Source organism: Nematolebias whitei, chromosome 1 (genome assembly GCF_014905685.2).
Source record: "Nematolebias whitei isolate Nwh7 chromosome 1, NemWhi1, whole genome shotgun sequence".
Lineage (NCBI taxonomy): Eukaryota > Metazoa > Chordata > Actinopteri > Cyprinodontiformes > Rivulidae > Nematolebias > Nematolebias whitei.
The window spans coordinates 25,017,727-25,025,931 of record NC_056498.1 but is presented as its reverse complement, the minus strand read 5'-3'; positions in this window follow the sequence as shown (position 1 = coordinate 25,025,931).

Sequence of the window (8,205 nt, the reverse complement as noted above, 5' to 3'; positions counted from 1 at the left end):
AAGCTAAAGTGGGAAAGTGTTAGCTAGAAGCTAAAGTGGGAAAGTGTTAGCTAGAAGCTAAAGTGGAAAAGTGTTAGCTAGAAACTAACATGGGAAAGTGTTAGCTAGAAGCGAAAGTGGAGAAGATATAGCTAGAAGCGAAAGTGTTAGCTAGAAACTAAAGTGAGAAAAGGTTAACTAGAATTTAAAGTGGGAAAAGGTGAGCTAAATGTATGAAATGACAGTAAATAACTAGGGATGCACGCTGTTATCGGCATGGTATCGGTATTGGAAGATATTAGCGTTAAAGTTCAATATCGAACATCGGCCATTCCATCAAAATAACTCACCGATATAAAAGACGCTGTTTTTGTATGACAACACAGTGACAAGGATGCCTGAAGCGGCAGCACAACATGAGGACGTCACGCGCGCCTACCTGATCTCACGGAGTAGAGGAAAATTCAAAATCTCGGTGGTGTGGAAGTTTTGTTTTTTTTCCTTGGTGCGGATGTTGGATTTCAAAGATTTTTGGACTACATTAAGCCCCGCTACATCGTCTCCAGTCCAAGATATTTTTCTGACGTAACCATACCCGAGTTGCAAGCCGTCATTTTCGACGTCATTGAGAAGCTAATATTCGATAGCACCTGGGTGAGATTTACCACAGACATTAGGACGTCGTGTTAGCCTCGTTAGCATGATTAGTCTTACAGCACAATGAATAGACAAAAACTTTGAACTTAAAAAGGCTGTTCTTCATGCACAGGAGTGCAGAGGATCCCACACTGCAGCTGAACCTGGAACAAGCCTCCACAAGTGAGACAGCATCGCAGCTGACTAATGCTAATAAATAACATTTAACACTTTTCATTTAATATAAGTTAAAGTGCTATGCATATCATATGGATGTTACTGAATATATGTCACCAGCTCTTCCAGCTGTTAAACATTTTTTGTAGCAAATAAGCCTAAATAAGAGGTTTGTCTTTGTTCTGACAAAGGAACGTATATAAAATATTGGTATCGGTTATCGGCCACATAAGTTTTAACATATCGGCATATCGGATATCGGCCAAAAATCCAATATCGTGCATCCTTTAAATAATCTTTAGCTGTGGCAGCTGGCTTGAATCAGTTGACACCAAAACTTAATCAGTCTTAGACATTCATCCATGATTACTTTGTTTGATTAAAATCCATCTAAGTGGTGTGTGATATATTTAGCAAATGTATAGACAAACACAGACAATAGAAAGAACATTATCACCCTCTAAAGAAGATAACAAAGTTGTTGTTTTTCTCCCCTGCTACCTTCGCTTGTCTTCATGAGATTATATTTTAAGCTCTGTAGAGATTATGGGGAAAAGGAGAACCATAATGCCACAGCACAGCTCAATTTCACTCCAAAACCACTTTAAACCCCACACTGTGATTCACACGAAGCTGTGATTCACTTCTTCCTTGAACATTTGACTTTTGTAACTGCCAGTTTTTGGGAGGGGAAAAAAACAAAAACAACATTCATGACTGAAACTGACAACAGCGGTTACAAAATGCAAACAAGATCAGTAGACAGAGATGGATTTAGTTGTGTTCAACAGCGGTGGCACATTTAAGGTCCCACTGCTGGAACTGCTGCAGATTTTTTAGATGAATGCTGGATTTATCTTGAGTGTGCCTTTTAGGGGAAAAAGACAGCTGTGGGAGAAAGAGGAAGGGTAAAAATATTACTGGAGAAGTCGGAATAAGGCAACAACCAAAATGTTTTAGTAGACCCGGTCAACAAACCTTAAGTTGCCTCTTCACCTGACACGGTGTCAAGATAAAGATGGGATGGAGTGGGCTGCAGATGGAGGTGTGGAGGGATAGCAGTCTGAAGAGAAGGAATGTAAGCCCAGGCCAGGCCCTGATAACGCGAAGCTGTCGGGGCTTAGGGAAGAAGTGGGAGACATTAGCCAAATCCGGACGGATCACAAGCCTACTGAGTGCAAACTGGATGCAATCCAGTTTTGTGGGGCCGTGATAAGGAGGCTGATTATGTGTCACCCATCAATTCACCCACCTCCCGCCGCTGTCTCCCGAGCCATAAATCCACTCATGACAAGCTTTGCTCTTCGGCAATCACCCCACTCCGACTTCCTTTCCCTGCTCAGCTCTTTCAGCGTTATCCTCCCAGCGGTTTGCCACAGAAAGAACGTTCAGGGTGGAGGGGGAATTATGTAGACTGCGAGTCCAAAGTGATGGATTTAATTGATAGATCCTTTTCTAAACAAGTCCGTACGTTTGATGGACTGGAGTGGAGTGTGGATGGGCAGATAATGATTTATTCAGGGCGATTTAAAATGTCAGAATCAGAACAGTTGCTTTCAGAATCTAATCCGTATTATCAAGTCACAAAAGAATGCTCAGTTACAACCCCGGTACTGAAAAAGTTTAGCCATTTGGTAAAATGTCAATTAAAAACAGAGTACAACACAGTGCAAATCTCAAACTCATATTTTACTCACAGTGGAACATAGTAAACACATCAAATGTTTAAGCTGAGTTGCATCACGTCTGATGTATGATTCGATCTGTTCAACAGTCTTTTGTTGTCCCTGACCCATTCCAAAAAATGGCTTAATTTCTTCTTTGAAACATTTGATGTTCTGTATGTTTACTTGTGATTAAGATGAGTGTATTATTTGCAAATCATTGCATTTTTATTTATTTTACAAAATGTCCAAATGTTGTCAGAATTGTTGTTCATATAGATGCATAACTTTATGTAAATCTTTAAATTATTTCCAGTGAGCATAGATTTCTACAAGCAGAACACATTACTGCATTAAACGTATTTGTACCAGTCTAATATCTTTCTTTCACAAGCGCACAAACTTTTCCTTAAATAACCACTTCAAAGTGGCTTCCACAAATTATAACTGCTTAAATGCTTTTAGCACTTATTAATTGCATTAGTGAGCCAAATTGGGCAGTCGAGGTTTGATTTATTACTTGGCTAACTAATTTTGTCACCCTGGGAAAATGCAGATGGGGTTTAGGTGTTAAAATGCTCGCCATGAGAAAGATGGAGAGAGACAGCGTGGCCGGACTTGGCCTGACCCTCCCGACCCGTCTTCATGCCAACCTGCACCAAAGCAACAGAATCCTTTGATCATTTCAAAGGTGAAAATACGTTTATGAAATGTTCACTGAGATGAATAAAAGAAGGAATTGGTATAGAAAGTATTTGATTAGAAATTTATTAGTGTCTAAAGGTTTTGACATTAAAATAAGTCCATCATTAAGCCACGTATAACCAATTTACAAAAATCTTTTGAGGTGTGTTTTGCAAAGTATTTTTTTACTTTTTGTTTTAAAAAAGAAATAGACAAAGTTGAGGCCAGGGGTCTGCAACCTTTAGGATCAAAAGAGCCACTTCTGCCTCTTCGTTCACTAAATTAAACGTGTCCTGCGCCGCAAAACCTGCTGCCATCGTCATGATCAACTGGTGACCCATGGGCCACTTTAAGTTTGTTAGAGGGGGCTTTTCTGGCCAGTAGGTGAGATTTTATAAAAACTAAAAACTTTGGTACCACTTTACAATAAGCTCCCTTTATAGATAGCTAATAAATAGTTTATAGATACGTTATTAATTCCTCTATAAACATTTTATAAATCATTAATAATTGTTTATTATGCATTAAATAAGGGTGACATAGAGACAAAACTGACCAGTTTCTTGCCAAATAATGAACCAAATCTGTTCACCTGTATATTTAAAATAGAGTTGTTAAACATTTCAGATTAAGTTACTACCTTGTAAGCACAATAAGCATTTGTAAACCTATTTCTTTAGCATATAATAATAAACTTTATCACTGCATTATAAGTATCTACAACTAATATTATATCCTAAAATAATTAGGTTTACAAATGCTTATTGTGCTTACAAGGTAGTAACTTAATCTGAAATGTTTAATACAACAACTCTAGATTAAATATATAGGTTAACAGATTTTTTTTCACTATTTGGCAAGAAACTGGTCAGTTTTGTCTTTGTCACCCTTAATTAATGCTTATAAAGCAGTTATTAATGATTTATAAAGTGTCTGTAGAGGAATTATAAAACATATCTATAAACTATTTATTAGCTCTATAAGGGGAGCTTTATTGTAAAGTGGTACCAAAACATCTGATTGTTAACATTTATTGATATTTGTACATTTTAAGACAAAAGAAAAGACTGGATTCCATCCATCCATCCATCCATCCATCCATCCATCCATCCTCTTTACTCGCTTCTTCCTTTTCAGGTTGCTGGGGGTCACTGTTGTCCATATCCAGGTCACAATTCTAAAACAGAAGACCGGATTCTTGTATAGAATTTTTTTTTTTTTTTTGCCAATTTTTTAAAAACTAAAACAATGAATTGTGCAGACTTGAGTTTTTTTTTTTTAAATTGTGAAGAAATTGAAAATTTTACTTTGAAGAAATAAAGCACAAAGTTAAAGTGAGTATAATTTACTCTGTATTAGTACTAGTATCCACATATTAGCAAAGGAATTAACAGGAATTTAAAACTATTCATTTTTTGTTGTGGGTACAACATCCTATAAAATTCAGTTTTATGTTAGTTTTGGTCCAAGCTTGAAAGAGCCGCTGCGGAGGGACCAAAGAGCCACATGTGTCTTCAGGGCCACAGGTTGCAGACCCCTGGTTTAGGCCATTGTTCCAGTAAAGAACCAAGAAAGAGCCCCCACTCATGCATCGCTTACAGCTATTCCTTTAAAAGCTCTAAATAACTTTAAAATGTGCACTTTGATATAATTTTAGGATGAACTAAGATGTAAATAAATTTTAACAAACAAAAGCAACATGTAGTTTTTGGAGGTACCTTTAGGTTCCTTGGACCAGAACGGCAAACAGAATGCGAGGAATCTGGACACTGATCTGGATCCTGAGTTTAAATTAGACCGTTAGATCAGGGCAGATGTTAAATTATTATTATTATTTGAGGCAGCTGGCCAAAGCAAAACCCATTCTTCCAAGAAGGCATTTTCAGACTATAATCCATGCCTTCGTCACCACTCGGCTGGATTATTGTAACACCTTGTCTGGGGGTTAGTGGGTCCTCCATTACCCCACTGCAGAGTGTACAAATGCTGCTGTGTGGCATTGAACTGGCACATGCCGCTCTACTGGCTGCCTGTACATTTTAGGATCCATTTTAAAATCTTTTATTTTGCTTTTAAATCCTTGAACGGCCTTGCACCACCCCACCTTTTAGAGCTGCTACACCCTTACACCCCCCTCACTCTCTCAGATCAGTTGGCTAGCTGCTTCTGAGACTCCACAAATATAAGCACAACCTTGGGGGGTTGTGATTTTGGTGTAGCAGCTCCTAAAATGTGGAACAAGTTTCCTGCTCATTAGGAAGACCTCTTCACGATTTTTAAATATTTACCTTCTTAAATCTCACTTTTTCTAGAATTCTAAAATTGCACCGCTCGGGGTGGCTGCATGTTGCAGTAGCTCTGTTACATTCATTCTGAGTTATTGCTTTTGAAAACTTTAATTCCTCTTTATTCTGGATGTAAATCACTTTTTTCGGAAGATTTACTCTGGTATCAGATGCTGTGCAGCTGGAAGGATTTTTACTGAATCCTTTTATCTTTCGGGCATTTGTTATGATGTGCAACCATGGCAACAAGGTTTTTTTTTTTACAACCAGAAGCAGCTGATTAACATCTTAAAAGCTCAAATATCTCAACTACTGCATCAAATCCCAAATGACTTGAAAAGGAGGTGCCTTGTACGAATCCCCGTCAACCTGGCGGCGGTCCTCGAGTACCTAACTGCCGAGATCCTGGAAATGGTGGGAAATTTGGCTCATGACAATGGAAGGACCGGAATCATCTCCCGGCATCTTCAGTTGTCTGTCTGTGGCGACGAGGAGCTTGGAAGACTGCTGGGAGGAGTGACCATCGCTCAGGGAGGACTTCTGCTCGGGATTTGGGCGTTTCTGCTGCCCAGGAAGACTGAGAGGCCCGCCAGATCTGACAGCAAGCTGGATCCAGGTGGATGAATCGGTATCTGTGACCAGATTATTTGGATTCACTGCAGGAGATCCTTCCTGCCCAGAGCTGTCAGCATCTAACAACTCTTGAATGAAACCAGGATGATGAGCTACGACAACACTGAATTTCCCTTTGGAATTAATAAAGTGTTTTTGAATTGAATTGAATTTTATTTATTTTTATTTTTTTTAGTTTTACACTCTGTATGAGTTGATCTTAACTGCTGTCATTTTCTCTGATTTTTTTTCTTTTTTTCTTTTTTTTTGTCTTTTACCTGATTTTTGTAGGTTTTTTTTTAATTTTATTGTTTTTGTATATTTGGTTTTACTTGTGTTTTAATTTGTCTGCTGTGTACAGCACTTTGGCTCAATATGATTGTTTAAAGTGCTTTACAAATAAAATTAGATTGGACAAAACTTTTGCACAAAAAGCCCAAATGTAAAAATGATAATTAAATAATGCACAAAATGTCATTTTGACTGCCATACCCCCAAAATGTCCTTTGCACCATATCACCCTATGCTGTAACAAAACAGGCTACTCTGAGAAATCTACCAGGTAGGTAAAAATGATTAAAAAAAACATGCACACATGCAATGTTTAATCTACCAAGCAAAGATTTTCAACCTAATAAGTTATGGTTGATGGCTGAATCAGTTAAGAAACATCCCAGAACTTTTAACAACAAAATGTTTATCCCTCTTTTCCCCGAGTGCCTGGCAGAATTTATTTGACACTAGGCTTCATTTTTGTCTGCTGTTGAATTATAAGTTGGATTTAATAAAAGTTCATTGAAGTTTTACATCAAAACCCAGTTGTAATAAGCATCCATTTTTAAATGAGGTTGTAAAAAACATTTCAATAGCCAAGAATCATTTACGATGTCTGTTGTATTGCATTAGATTGCATTGCGTATCTCTTTGTGCTCAAGTGGATTGCAATACATCGTGATAAGGGGGTGACTTGTATTGTGATAAAATGCTACGGCTAATTATGATTAAATAATCACGTTGAGATTCAAGGCTGAATTTTAATGTGAATAAGGACTACAACAAAACAACCATCAACATCAACGAGGACCCTCATCAGTATGCATACCGTGAGAACCGATCAACAGAGGACGCCATCTCCTCTGTGGTCCACACTGCGCTCAACCACCTGGAGCAGAAAAACTCTTACGTCCGTATGCTCTTTGTGGACTTCACATCCGCCTTCAACACCATGATCCCCCAAACCCTGATGGACAAACTATCCACACTGGGACTGAGCCCCTCCATCTGCAACTGGGTACTAGACTTTTTAACGGGCAGACCACAGTTAGTGAGGATCCACAGCTTCTCCTCCTCCACCATGGCCCTCAGCACTGGCTCTCCTCAGGGATGTGTGTTGAGCCCCCTCCTGTTTGCTCTGCTCATGTATGATTGTGCAGCTACCCATCCAGGCTGTCACATTGTGAGGTTTGCAGATGATGCAGCGGTGGTGGGATGCATCACAAACAATGATGGGTCCAGCTACGGGCGAGAGGTGGAGCACCTGGAGAGCTGGTGCAAAGAGAATAACCTTTACATCAATGTGAAGAAAACAAAGGAGATGATTGTGGACTTCAGAAGCAACAAAAACATCTACACCCCCCTGAACATGGGAGGATCTGCAGTGGAAGTGGTCTCCAGCTACAAGTACTTGGGTGTACACATGAATGACAACCTCAGCTGGAGCAACAACACCACCAGCCTGATCAAGAAAGCTCATCAGAGACTCTACTTCTAGTTAGAGATTCATGAGTCTAACAGCCTCAGGGTAGAAGCTGTTCCTCAGTCTAGTGGTTCTACACTTAATGCTCCTTAACCTCCTTCCTGAGGGGAGTGGGGCAAAAAGTGTGTGTGCTGGGTGAGTGGGGTCCTTCATGATGCAGGTGGCCCTCTTCCTGCATCTGGAGGTGTAGATGTCTGTGATGGTGGGGAGACTGACTCCAACAGTCTTCTGTGCAGCTTTCACCACTCTCTGCAAAGCTTTTCTTTCTGCAGCTGTGCAGCCTCCATGCCACACGTTGATGCTGGAGCACAGGATTCTCTCCACTGCACACCTGTAGAAGGAGGTGAGGACTGAGCTTCCCAGACCAGCTCGCCTCAGCCGTCTGAGGAATAATCACTGTGAAAAACCATAT